Source organism: Zalophus californianus, chromosome 15 (genome assembly GCF_009762305.2).
Source record: "Zalophus californianus isolate mZalCal1 chromosome 15, mZalCal1.pri.v2, whole genome shotgun sequence".
In the NCBI taxonomy this organism is placed as follows: Eukaryota; Metazoa; Chordata; class Mammalia; order Carnivora; family Otariidae; genus Zalophus; species Zalophus californianus.
In genome coordinates this window covers 24,337,010-24,350,678 of record NC_045609.1, presented here as the reverse complement: position 1 = coordinate 24,350,678, position 13,669 = coordinate 24,337,010, and positions in this window count along the sequence as shown.

Here is a 13,669-nt window from a genome sequence, read left to right as displayed (position 1 = left end):
TAGGTTTTTCATAGATGGCTTTTATGATATGGAGGTATGTACCCTCTATCCCTATACTCTGGAGAGTTTTGATCAAGAAAGGATGCTGCACTTTGTCAAATGCTTTTTCTGCACCTATTGAGAGGATCATATGATTCTTGTTCTTTCTTTTGTTAATGTATTGTATCACATTGATTGATTTGCGGATGTTGAACCAACCTTGCAGCCCAGGGATAAATCCCACTTGGTCGTGGTGAATAACCCTTTTAATGTACTGTTGGATCCTATTGGCTAGTATTTTGGTGAGAATTTTTGCATCCATGTTCATCAAGGATATTGGTCTCTAATTCTTTTTGTTGCAGTCTTTGGTTTTGGGATCAAGGTAATGGTGGCCTCATAAAATGAGTTTGGAAGTTTTCCTTCCATTTCTATTTTTTGGAACCGTTTCAGGAGAATAGGTATTCATTCTTCTTTAAATGTTTGGTAGAATTCCCCTGGGAAGCCATCTGGCCCTGGGCTTTTGTTTCTTGGGAGATTTTTGATGACTGCTTCAATTTCCTTAGTGGTTATAAGTCTGTTGTTCAGGTTTTCCATTTCTTCCTGGTTCAGTTTTGGTAGTTGATACATCTCTAGGAATGCATCCATTTCTTCCAGGTTATCTAATTTGCTGGCATAGAGTTGCTCATAATATGTTCTTATAATTGTTTGTATGTCTTTGGTGTTGGCTGTGATCTCTCCTCTTTCATTCATGATTTTGTTGCTTTGGGTCATTTCTCTTTTCTTTTTGAGAAGTCTGGCCAGGGGTTTATCAGTCTTGCTAATTCTTTCAATGAACCAACTCCTAGTTTCGTTGATCTGTTCTACTGTTCTTTTGGTTTCTATTTCATTGATTTCTGCTCTGATCTTTATTATTTCTCTTCTCCTGCTGGGTTTAGGCTTTATTTGCTGTTTTGTCTCTAGCTCCTTTAGGTGTAGGGTTAGGTTGTGTCTTTGAGACCTTTCTTGTTTCTTGAGAAAGGCTTGTATTGGTATATACTTTCCTCTTAGGACTGCCTTGGCTGCATCCCAAAGATTTTGCACAGTTGTGTTTTCATTTTCATTGGTTTCCATGAATTTTTTAAATTCTTCTTTAATTTCCTGGTTGACCCATTCATTCTTTAGTAGGATGCTCTTTAGCCTCCATGTATTTGAGTTCTTTCCGACTTTCCTCTTGTGATTGAGTTCTGGTTTCAAAGCATTGTGGTCTGAAAATATGCAGGGAATAATCCCAATCTTTTGGTACCGGTTGAGACTTGATTTGTGACCTAGGATGTGATCTATTCTGGAGAATGTTCCATGGGCAGTAGAGAAGAATGTGTATTCCGTTGCTTTGGGATGGAACGTTCTGAATATGTCTGTGAAGTCCATTTGGTCCAGTGTGTCATTTAAAGTCTTTATTTCCTTGTTGATCTTTTTCTTAGATGATCTGTCCATTTCAGTCAGGGGGGTGTTAAAGTACCCCACTAGTATTGTGTTGTTGTCAATGTGTTTCTTTGCTTTTGTTGTTAATTGCCTTATATAATTGGCTGCTCCCATGTTCTGGGCATAGATATTTACAATTGTTAGATCTTCTTGTTGGATAGACCCTTTAAGTAGGATATAGTGTCCTTCCTCATCTCTTGTTACAGTCTTTGGTTTAAGATCTAATTTGTCTGATCTAAGGATTGCCACCCCAGCTTTCTTTTGGTGTCCATTAGCATGGTAAATGGTTTTCCACCCCCTCACTTTCAATCTGGGGGTGTCTTTGGGTGTAAAATGAGTCTCTTGCAGATAGCATATCGTTGGGTCTTGTTTTGTTATCCAATCTGATAGCCTGTGTCTTTTGATTGGGGCATTTAGCCCATTTACATTCAGGGTAACTCTTGAAAGATATGAATTTAATGCCATTGTATTGCCTGTAAGGTGACTGTTACTGTGTATTGTCTGTGTTCCTTTCTGATCTATGCTGCTTTTAGGCTCTCTCTTTGCTTACAGGACCCCTTTCATTATTTCTTGGAGGGCTGGTTTCGTGTTTGCAAATCCCTTTAGTTTTTGTTTGTCCTGGAAGCTTTTGATTTCTCCTTCTATTTTCAATGACAGCCTAGCTGGATATAGTATTCTTGGCTGCATATTTTTCTCGTTTAGTGCTCTGAAGATATCATGCCAGTCCTTTCTGGCCTGCCAGGTCTCTGTGGATAGGTCTGTTGCCCATCTAATGTTTCTACCATTATAGGTTACATATCTCTTCTCCCAAGCTGCTTTCAAGATTTTCTCTTTGTCTCTGAGACTCCTAAGTTTTACTATTAGATGTCGGGGTGTTGACCTATTTTTGTGGAATTTGAGAGGGGTTCTCTGTGCCTCCTGGATCTTGATGCCTGTTTCCTTCCCCACATTAGGGAAGTTCTCTTCTATAATTTGCTCCAATATACCTTCTGCCCCTCTCTCTCTTTCTTCTTCTTCTGAGATCCCAAGTATTCTAATGTTGTTTTGTCTTATCGTATTGCTTATCTCTCGAATTCTGCCCTCGTGATCCAGTCGTTGTTTATCTCTTTTTCTCAGCTTCTTTGTTTTCCATCATTTAGTCTTCTATATTGCTAATTCTCTCTTCTGCCTCATTTATCCTAGTGGTTAGTGCCCCCATTTTTGATTGCACCTCATTAATAATAGCCTTTTTGATTCCGACTTGGTTAGATTTTAGTTCTTTTATTTCTCTAGGAAGTGTTTCTCTAATAACTTCCATGCTTTTGTGAAGCCCAGCTAGTATCTTTTTAAAATCATGATTCTGAACTCTAGTTCTGACATCATACTAATGTCTGTATTGAGTATGTCCCTGGTAGATGGTACTACATCTTGTTCTTTTTGTTGAGGTGGTTTTTTTCGTCTTGTCATTTAGTCCAGAGAATAACAGATGAATGAGAGAACAAAATGCTAACAGGTTAACAACATCCCCAGAAAATATACTCTAAACAAATCAGAAAAGACCTGAAACCAGGGGAAAGGAAAGGGAAAGAAAGAAAAAACAAAGAGAAAAAAAAGGAAAAAGAAAAAGATAAAAACAAACAAAAACAGAACAAAACAAAAAAAAAACAGAATATGATCAAATATGATAAGGCTGGTGCATAGATTATTGCCCCACACTAGATTTTGGGTGTATTTTGGTCTGTTAGAAGAGCGTGCCTACTAAAATTTTAAAGAAAGAAAGACTTATATATGTACAAAATAAGGGTTGATACAAGGAAGGGATGGAATATGACTGTTAAGATGAAAATTATAAAAAATTTTAAAAAAGGAATTGATAAGGTGCTTGAAAAAAGAAAGAAGAGGATTAAAAAAAAAGAAAGAAAGAAAGGAAAAAAAAGGGGAGAGAATGTGATCAGGCAGGAGACTAGAACAAAGCCATACACTAGAGATTTAGGGTATATTTTGATATGTTAGAAGAAACTGTATCTCAAAATTTTAAAGAGAGAACAACTTATATATATATGCCAAAAATAAGGGTAACTACTATGAAGGGATAGAATATGACTCTAAAAATGAAAAATAAAGAAAATTTTTTTAAAAAGGGATTGATAAGATGTTCGTTGAAAAAGAGAAAAAGAAAAATTAAAAAAAAAACAGTTAAAAAATTAACTTTGAAAGACTAATGAATCATGGTAAAAAAGCCATGAATTCTATGTGCAGTATTCCCCTAGCGCTGGAGTTCTCCCGTTCTTCTTGATCGGTAAACTTGGTCTTGGCAGGCTGTTCGTGCTGATCTTCTGGGGGAGGGGCCTGTTGCCATGGTTCCCAAATGTCTTCGCGGGAGGTGGAATTGCCCCTGCCCTTGTCAGTCCAGGCTAAGCAATCTGCTTGGGTTTGCTCTCAGGAGCTTTTGTTCCCTGCTTTGGAAAATGGCGGCCTCCCAATCTCCTCCCCAGAGGAGCTGAGAACTCGAGGCCCCCCTCCTCAGTGCACCCCCAGAGAAAAGCAGTCTGTCACTCCCGTCTCCCTGGTCTCTGGCCGCACTCCGTGCTCACCCGGCCTGTGACTGAGCGTTTCTATCTCTGGCACCCGACCCCGTGTGGAGTCTCCAAACCCAGCAGATCCCTGCAGTGCACTCCCACGTCGCTCCTCCCGGGGGAGGGAAGGGGAGTCTCCCCGGATCTGCTGCTTGTTGGGTCCCTGCTGGAGGAGCAGTAGCCCGACTGGGCCGCGGATCACAGTTTATGGCAACCCCGAGCTGAGAGCCCGCGCCTCGGCTCCATCTCTGCAGCCGGCTTCCCTGCTCCGATACCTGGGAGCTCTGCCGCACTCAGTCACCCCCCGTCTTTCTGTGACCCCGAGGGTCCTGAGACCACACTGTCCCGCGAGGATTCCACCCCCTGCTTAGCCACTGCAGCGACGTCCCTCAGCGGAGCCGACTTCTAAAAGTTCCGATTTTGTGCTCCGCGGCTCTATCACTTGCCAGAAGCGGCGGAGGCCCCCTCCCCTACTGTCGATCCTCCTGAATATCACCTCGGATTCACTTCTCTGCACGTCCTACCTTCCAGTAAGTGGTCGCTTTTCTGTTCAGAGAGTTGTTGCTCTTCTTTTCTTCGATCTCCTGTTGAGTTCGTAGGTGTTCAGAATGGTTTGATCCCTATTCAGCTCAATTCCTGAGACCAGACGAAATCCAGGTCTCCTACTCCTCCGCCATCTTGCTCCGCCCCCTCAATATTACCAGTCTTTAGGGAAACACCAATCACATCGATTCATTCCTATTGGGATGGCTATTATTAAATAAAATAAAACAAGTGTTGGAGAGGATATGGAAACATTGGATCTCTTGTATATTTTTGGTGGGACTATAAAGTGGTATGGTCTCTACAGAAAATGATATGGAGATTCTTCAACAAATTAAACAGAATTACCATCAGATCCAGCAACTCCACTTCTGGATATACACTCTGAAGACCTGAAAGCAGGGACTTGAACATATATTTGTACACTCATGGTCACAGCAGTATCATTCACAGTAGCCAAGAAGTGGAAGAAACCAAAGTGTCCCTTGGGTTATAAATAGAGTATAAAATGTGGTATATACATACAATGGATTGTTATTCAACCTTAAAAAGGAAGGAAATTCTGATACATAGATGAAACTGGAACACGTTATGCTAACTGAAATAAGACAGATACAAAAGAACAAATACTATGTGATGCCACTTATATGACATCCCTGAAGAGGTGAAAATCACAGAGACACAAAGTAGAGTGGTGATTGCCAGGGGCTGGGGGTGGGGCAGGTGGAATGGGAGTTAGCATTTAACGGGTATGGCGTTTCACTTGGAGAAGATGAGAGAATTCTGGAGTTGGCCAGTAGTTGCACAACAATGTGAATGTGCTTTTTTTTTTAAGATTTTATTTATTTATTAGAGAGTGAGCAAGAGAGAAACAGCATGAGAGGGGAGAAGGTAAGAGGGAGAAGCAGGTTCCCTGCTGAGCTGGGAACCTGATGTGGGACTCGATCCCAGGACTCCAGGAACATGACCTGAGCCGAAGGCAGTCGCTTAACCAACTGAGCCACCCAGGTGCCCCTGTGAATGTGCTTAAGGTCACTGAACTGTTCACTTGAAAATGGTTAAAATGGTGGGGTGCCTGGGTGGCTCAGTCAGTTAAGCTTCTGAGTCTTGATCTCAGCTCAGATCTTGATCTCAGGGTCGTGAGTTCAAGTCCCAGGTTAAGCTCCATGCTGGGTGTGGAACCTACTTTAAAAAAATGATTAAAATGGTAAATTTCACATTCTCTATATATTACACCACACACACACACACACACACACACACACACAGATAGGTAGATAGATAGAGAGAGAGAGAGAGACTGCTAACAGCAAGTACTTTGTCACTCCTGCTGGCTTCAGAGATCTTTTCAATGCTTCACTTCTAACTCTCCAAAATCTGGCTTCCACCCCCTTCCCAGGATTGTGTTAACTCTGAATGCCCTCTTCCACCCAAAGCTCTGGTCACATTGTTTAATTGCTGTATTCCTGCATTTCCCTGCTCTGTCCTGCTTTACTCTTTTGCATTTCCTAAGCATGCCCGCTTTACCTGGAATGACCTGCCCTCTTTCTATCTCCACGTTTAGATCCCATCCATTGTCCAAGAGTCAATGTTAGCCTCCTTTAGGGCTGGGACCTCAGTTCCTCTATTTTGGTACTTTTCACTATGTTTTTTTAGGATTCTTCCCCATTTTTGTCTCCCTCAATACATTTTAAACTCTCTGAGCAATATGTATTTTTAAAAGCAGCCACAGAGTTAGCCTGCTGTAGGTAATGAGTAAATGTTTACTAAATGATTGAAGCTTTCTTTACAAAAAAAAAAGGTCCTCCATGGGAAGCAGAAACTTTTGCTCTTTTTGATCTCTAACCAAAAATCTCCAAAGAAATTGAAAGCCTTCGATGAGATTTTGCAAATTTGTTCTGTCAATATTTTATATGTTAGCCAGCTGACATTCGGCATAAGTAGAACTGGTCTGCGGGTACATTTCTTAAGGGTTTTTGTTTGTTTTTTTTTCCTCAAACTAAGATGGAAGTGTCACAGGATAAAGTATAATGAGCAATTGCTCTGAAAACTGTATTTTGTTTATTCACAACTACTTTAGATGTATTAGGTAAACATCCCTGAAAGCCAGTGCAGAATGTGAACAGATGGGGAAGCGGTCATTTACTTCCTGCTCAGTTTGAAAGCAATGTCCTTGCTCACGCACATGATCAGTTTAATAAATTCAACTAAAGACAAAAAAGGTGTGATTGGGGGGAGCAGGGACATTATGTAAGATATAAGCTGCATATTTCAAGAACCTAGCTCATGGTGAAAGAAGCCTTTCATCATCTCAGTGAAATAGGAAGATCTCTTTAGTAAGAACATTTTCTAGAAATAAAACTAGGGAAAAAAATCTTTTAAAAAAGTGAATTAGGAAGTGGCCCTTGTTTCCTGGAAAGCAGTGGCTTAGTGGGAGAGGCAGCCCTGATTGGGGGTAGCATCTAGTGATGGGGTCTAGGTTACCACCTGCTCCTGCTTCATCTGGGATCCTCTGCTGAGTCAACCTTCTAAGATGTGCTGTTGGAAGATGAATGTGAGTGGGAACAATACTGTGGAAGAAAAGACATGAGAAGTCCTGGGAGCCAAAATATGATCTTTTTGAAAAAAATCATTGAAATGCAACATAGATTCAGAAAAGTACACAAATCACAAGTATTATAAAATGAACACACTTGTGTGACCCGCACCCAGCTCAAGCAAGACGTTACCAGCACCCCTGAAACTCCCTCATGCCCCTTCCCAATCTCTGCCCCTCCCTCCTCACCAGAGGGAACCTTTCTCCTCATTTCTGAGATCAGATTCTTTTGCCTGTTTTTGAACTTTATGTAAATGGAATTATACAGTACGTAAAAAAAAAGATGTTAAAAAATAAAATTCCCAAGTTCAATTTGAATAAGAAGGAACATTTAAAAATGCGCCTATCCGCTAGTTTGTTTTGAGGGAGGGTGAGGAAAAGAAGCAGGAGGACCACTTACATCTCTGTGGGTTTGCGGGTGAGAGTATTATTGGGACCTGTTAGCAAGTGCTAGTAATTAGCCACGCAAGCCACCAAACCTCTTTATTTTTTGAGTTGGTAGATGAATCATTCACTCCATCCTGGCAGTCTAGCAGGGCAGAATGCAGAAGCCCCATTTGGTCTTAGCATGTGGAATGGTAAAACTGGGCAGATTCCTGAGCTCCAAAATAGTGTCCCTAACAAAATGGGCTGTAAGAAACTAATCCAGTTTGATGGATCCACTTAGGGCATTCTTTCAAGTGCATGAAGTCCACGTGGTTACAGAACTAAAAGCCTCCATGAGGGGCACCTGGGTGGCTCAGTCGTTAAACGTCTGCCTTTAGCTCAGGTCATGATCCCAGGGTCCTGGGATCGAGCCCCGCATCGGGCTCCCTGCTCCACGGGAAGCCTGCTTCTCCCTCTCCCACTCCCCCTGCTTGTGTTCCCTTTCTCTCTGTCTCTCTTTGTCAAATAAATAAATAAATAAATAAATAAATGGCTCCATGAATGATGCGGGGCTAATACCCAAGCAGAACAGGGGTCTGTCAGCAAAAATGGGGAAGTATGACTGTTGAGGAAAAGTCAGCAGTGTCGTTGTCATAATCCCAGTGACAACAGACAGCTCAGCTCTCAGGGGCCAAAGGGGTAAAAACCCACAAAAGATGTCCTCTGTTTCTTTTCTTTTCTTTTTTTTCTTTTCTTTTCAAGATTTTATTTATTTATTTGACAGAGAGCGAGAGACGGAACACAAGCAGGGGCAGAGGGAGAGGGAGAAGCAGGCTTCCCACCGAGCAGGGAGCCTGCCGCGGGGCTCAACTGGGATCATGACCCGAGCCAAAGGCAGAGGCCTAACGGACTGGGCCACCCAGGCCCCCCTCTGTTTATTTTCATGGGTGGATGTATTCGTTTCTTCATTTTTTTAGGGCTGCTATACCGAAGTGCCACAAACTGGGTGGTTTCAAACAACAGACAAGATTTGTTGTCTCACGGTTTTCTGGAGGCTAAAAGTTGGAAATCAAGGCTCATCAGTTCATGCTCCTTCTCAAGCCTGTAGGGGAGAACCTTCCTCTCTTCCCAGCTTCTGGTGAGGGCTATCCATCCTGGGTGCTCCCTGGCTCCTTGGCTTGCAGCTGTAGCACCCAAGCCACCTCCTCTCACGTGTCTGCTCAGTATTTCTTCTTCTCTTTTAAGGACACCAGGCATATTGAATTAGGGGTCCACCTTATTCCACTCTGACCTTATCTTAGCTTGACTACTTCCATCTACAATGGCCCTATTTCCAATAAGGTCACATTCTGAAGAATGGGGCGTTAGAACTTCAACAGGAGGTCATGTGAGGCATTTCCTCCTCGCAGGCTTTGGGGGATACAGAGCTAGAACTGGAAGCTGGCTTAAAAGCTACAAAACACCATCCATTCCAAGAGGCATAATTAGGAGCAATGAGGAAGCAGCAGGGTAAAACATAAAACTCTAGAGCTTTAGAGCCATCTAAGAGCTGGGTATAAATCCAGTTTTGGCATTACTAGTAATATAACTATTTAGTTTCCCCTCAGTAAAGTCAGAAAAATAGTGACTGCAAATGGATATTTAAAGAGGCGATTTATGTAATGTGCTGAGCTCCAACCTTGACCGCTAATAGGCTTTCAACACTGAGAACAGACTTATGCCTCAGTTTCCTCAAAGGGATAAAAGGTAAGTGAAATCTTTTCATGCAAAATGTTGTTAGCAATTTTTAATAGAGGGGACTTTGTTTCTTACCATTCTTTTTCCAAAGTCTCTCCTCATCCTATCATTTCGGGAATGCTTACTATCTTCTCCCCTACAAATGTAACTCTCTTGCATTCTCTTCTGCCGTATTTTTTTCTTAACTTCAAATTTATCTCCAACACATGAATTAGTGTGATATTACCCTGGTTTTTCAAAGTCTTGTGAAATTGAAGCCAATCTGATAGGTGATAAGTTAGGTCCCTAAGTTTGGAGTTAAGCAAAGACTGAGATTACTAAAGAAAATTTTAGGGCATGTTTGGAAAAAAAAAAAAAAGGCCGAGCAAAACCTACAGTCTAATGTGTGCTTTGAATCCATGTTATAGTTTAGAAATCTAATTATAGTAGTTACCCTTTATTGAGCAGTTACCACGTACCAAATGTAATGCTAAAGACTGTGCATATTTTAGTTCATTTACTTGTCACAACAACTCCATAAGCTAGGTACTATTATGAGCCCCATTTTACAGATGAGAAACTGAAGCACAGAGAGGTTATAGAACATGTCTAGAGTCACACAGCCAGTGGAGCTGGAATTCTAGCCAAGGCAGTCTGACTTTAGGGCCCATGTGAGTAACTACTGTGCTATCCTAGCATTTAGGCAGGAAAGCTCATGGTGAGTGTATTGGGATCTGGGCACAGAACAACACCCAGCTGGGTCTGCAGTGTGATTCCCCAAGCTTAGTTAACTTCCTCCAGTTGGAAGTTCACATTCCATCCATTTTCAACCTCATGGTGTCTGACACAGTTCCTTTTCTCTCCTTTCTAGCTATGTGGTTGCAGGTTACATGCTAAATTGAGCAGAGCCAATAATCAGCATAAGTAAGTTCAGTCTTAGTAATTACAAATGAACTAGAGCTCAATGTGGCCAATGGAATGACCCAATTGTCCACAATTAATGCCAATAAATGAGTGCATGAATACATCCCATAGACATCTGTAGATGTCTAATAAGTGCCAGTTATTGTGCCTGGTAAGGGGCTGTAAATATAAACAAGACATAGTCTCTGAAATCTAGGAGCTCATAATGCAGTGGGGGCGACAGCTAGAGAAGTAAGTAAGCAAAGAAAGCGCAAGGAAATGACAGACTTTAGTAGAAGTTTGGATAAAAGACCATGGAAGTATGGAGACTGGAGACCTCTTTTCAGCTGTGTTTGGCAGAGTGCAGAAATGTCCACCAGGCAGAACAGGCCTACCAGGCAGAGAAGAGAATGATGTGTTTCTCAGATCGCGTCCCTGAGATACAGTGGGGTTCCTAGGCCCCACTCCAGACATTTGAATCTGCATCCTTGGGGGTGTGGTCAGAGAATCACCATTTGAAAGGAGGCTAGAATTTGTGAATTGCAATGTGCTAGTGCACAAATCGAGGGCTCTGGCAGTGGCTGTCCGGTGCAGATTTGGGATGGGGAAGGTAGAGTGTTTGGAACAGAGAACAGTTTTGGAACCAAAAATGGCAAGAAATGGCCCATTAAGGGTAGGTTGGGGCCAGTTTAGCAAATCCCTAAGTAAAGGTGTTTGACTTTATCTTGCCAGCAATTGGGGCCCAGGGAAAAGACAGAAGCAAAGGTATGACATGATCAAAGCTTTGATTTGGAATTGGGTGGGTGAGGAAAAGCCAGGAAGAGTGATTATCATACTCATAGGGTGGTGCTTTATTATTCCTTATAAAGATGATAGAAGCATATTGCAGAGAACAGAAAAAAGATGAAATTTCCCCATGCCTTATCAGCATATTAGGTGTCTTTCACATAGTCAATGACTGAGAAACATCTGCAGGATGAATGACTCATTAGTCAATGCCACCACGTGCCAGCCCTGTGCTGAATGTTTTCCATAAATTATCTCACCTAATCCTCACAACAACACGGTGAGATAGCTATTACACTTTACAAATGGGAAAAACCAAACACTTCTTAAGGAAGTTAAGCAACTTGCCCAAGGTCACAAAGCTACTAAAGCAGCAGAGCTGAGCTGCAAACACAGACAATCTGATGCCAGAGTTCATGCACTTGGCCATCACACGCACCTGCTGCGCTGGGAATGAGGGCATTTCCCTGCAGTCTTGCAGACATATAGTTTTACATATTTATCATGATCATCCATAAGATTTTATATCTTGTTTTACCCAGAACATACTGCCGTGTCATAAAGTGTTTTCATAAATTTAATTTTAATGGATACGTGATCATCCACTGAGTGGATCTAGACCACTGATTGCACTCACTATCTTCATCGTTGGTATTGTGGTCCTTCCTCAGTTTTCACTAGTACCATAATAAAGTAACAAATGTTTCCATGTGCATAATATTTTCCATATAGAGTTATTTCAATAGACTGAGTTTCTAGAAAAAGGGTTACCATTGGATCGAAGGCCTCACGGCAATTGTGGAGCCTTGATGGTCATTGCCAGATTGCGTGGTGGAGGTGTTTTATCGGTTCACAGAGTCACTATACAGTCATCATAGTCACCATATAGCCACACATAAAGTATGAGAATATCAACTGCAGCCCACCCTCCCTTGTGCTGAGCATTATTTTTTAAAAAATAATATATTATATTATATATTACAATAAATATATTATTATTTTATAATAATAATTTTTTAATAAAATAATCCTATTTTAAAGGATTCATTTGATTTTCAGTAGGGTTGCATATTTTCCCATACATTATTCATTAGTTGCATTTCCTCCTTTGTGAGTCTACTTCACCTAGTTCTCTTCTGAAGAGTTTTTAGGAGTCGTTTTCCAGGTAGACTACCCGGATTTGGGGAAGACATCGGGATGAAGGGCTGAGTAAGAGAGAAATGTCAGGTTTTGAGAAAATCCTCAGCACTGATTGCTAAAACAGCCACACACCTCCTTAAAATCAGAATCAACTCAACTACAGTATCTGGGACAATAATAAAGTAACCCTTCTTTGCCCATTACAAATTGTACTCCACAAATTAACTGGTACACAAAAAGATTTAAACACAGAGTGTTAATTTTCTTCTAAAGACAGACAGCATTGGTGAGTGTGTGCAAGATTTCTATCGAAAGACCTAAAGTATAGAATCGATACATTTGCTTATGCCACAGTTTTAGGGAAGAAAGCCTAATCTGTGTTTGCCTAAAAAAAAAATCAGCTGCCTGCCACAGGTGTATTGATTTAAATGGTACCTGGATGAATACTGTTTAATAGTTATCTACTTATTTTAATATGTGTTAGGAAATATATAAACTGCTCATCAATCTGTGACGTGTGTAATTGCCCAGACATGATTGTGCAAAGATACACGCAAAGAATGGCACAAAATATTTTTAAAAAGCATGAGTCAGTTGAAAGAAGAAAATAATTGCGTGGGTGGTGGTCCATGGCCAGAACAAAAGGCACAATGTCAGCGTGCTCACGGTTGAAGTTTGGGAAACATGGCTTTACTTTATCATCATCAATACACCTCTCTTGAGTGCTCACTATGTGCTAGATGCTGTGCTCAGTACCAAAGGAACGTGCTGCTACTTCTGAGAGTTCACGGTCAAGACAAGAGAAGACATGTGAGCTGGGAAATGTGGGAAGTCTGTCCTGCTGGTGAGGCAGGGCACACACCAAACAGCCAGAAATCACAGACAATAGTGAAGAGTTAGAATGAAACCCAACAGCAGAGCCCACACATTGGCATATTACAAGGATCTTTGTGCCCATTTTCCCTCACGATGTTATTGCCAGGCAAGGTGAAACTAACAATTTTTTTAAAGATTTTATTTATTTATTTGAGAGAGAGAGAATGAGAAATAGAGAGCACGAGAGGGAAGAGGGTCAGAGGGAGAAGCAGACTCCCCGCTGAGCAGGGAGCCCGATGTGGGACTCAATCCCAGGACTCCAGGACCATGACCTGAGCCGAAGGCAGTCACTTAACCAACTGAGCCACCCAGGCGCCCAGGCAAGGTGAAACTAAATTCTTCCTCCCTTTTTTCTCTCCTTCCATTTGTTCCTTCTTCTTATTCTTTCACACTACATCTCTAATTTCAGATTCATTTTACGTGCCCCCAAATTGCCTGGCCCCAAAACAAGGCATCCAGGATTATCTAGGTGTGTGCCACAGGGCATTGGACAGGGAAATGATGTCTGTGCACCTGGTACAACAGCCTCAACTGGTAAATCAAGTCTCTGTTCTCACCCTGATGATTTCCTTTTTAAAATTCATCTTGAAGGAAGTTGTGTAACATTTATTTTCCATCCTGGGCTTCTAACTCACTTGGCTTTGAATAATAACCGGCCACCTTGAGAACTGCGAGCCCTGATGACTGTAGGGATGAGGGAAGGGCAAATATTTCTGGGTGATGGTTCACCAGTTATAATCAAAAACAT